The sequence below is a fragment of the Haplochromis burtoni genome, unplaced genomic scaffold (assembly GCF_018398535.1).
Source record: "Haplochromis burtoni strain Fernald_Lab_line unplaced genomic scaffold, NCSU_Asbu1 Contig_1183, whole genome shotgun sequence".
In the NCBI taxonomy this organism is placed as follows: domain Eukaryota; kingdom Metazoa; phylum Chordata; class Actinopteri; order Cichliformes; family Cichlidae; genus Haplochromis; species Haplochromis burtoni.
In genome coordinates this window covers 1-938 of record NW_024583544.1, presented here as the reverse complement: position 1 = coordinate 938, position 938 = coordinate 1, and positions in this window count along the sequence as shown.

Sequence of the window (938 nt, the reverse complement as noted above, 5' to 3'; positions counted from 1 at the left end):
TTCTTTACAAATCCTACCATGTGGATTCATGGATTTTTTTTTCACATTCTGTCTCTCACAGTTGAAGTGTACCTCTGGTGCAAATTACTGACCTCTGTGCAAGTTCCCCCACTTAAAATGATGACCATCGGTGGCTGACTAAATACTTTTTTGCCCCACTGTACATAATACTATTTATTTATTACTGTGAAATGACGTGAGCATGCTCAGAGCCTGAAGGAGAACAGGTTAAAAATGAATTTAGGCTATGTGAGTGTTGAATTTCCTTTGAAGTACACCCCTAACCCTAACCCCCTAACCCCTAACCCTAACCCCCAACCCTAACCCCTAACCCCTAACCCTGGCCCCATTGATGGCCCGTGCACCTGCTCCTAATTCAAAACCTAACCCTAACCATAAGAAATATTTGCAATGGTTTAAAAAACTGATGTAAATTTGGGGTTTGTGTTACGCACATATGCAGCGTATGCGCAGAAAGGGTAGGATGGTTTGTGAGGAAAGGACAGATTCCCAGAACACCGGCTCCTTTTGCAAACCTACACAGCTATACAACTGTGGAACCTGAACACCACTACTATCATGAAGAAAGCCCAACAACATCTTAACTTAATTTGGAAACTGAAGAAGGCCAGTCTCCCTCTTCCTATCCTCACATCATTGAGAACCATTGAGAGCATCCTCTGCTGCTCCATCACTATCTTGTACGGGAACTGCACCCTCACTGAAAAGAAGTCTCTGCAGTGGATAGTGAGAACAGCAGAGAGGATCATTGGAAGCCTTCTCACATCCGTCTCCCAATGACAGACACATTGTTATGAAGGAAGGCTCAGGGTTTAAGTAATCAGCATCATGGGCTCATCCGATTAGAATGAGAATAAGCAGTTATCTAATCATTTACAGGGTTCTCCTTTCATTCTCAAATCAATAAAGGAAAGAAG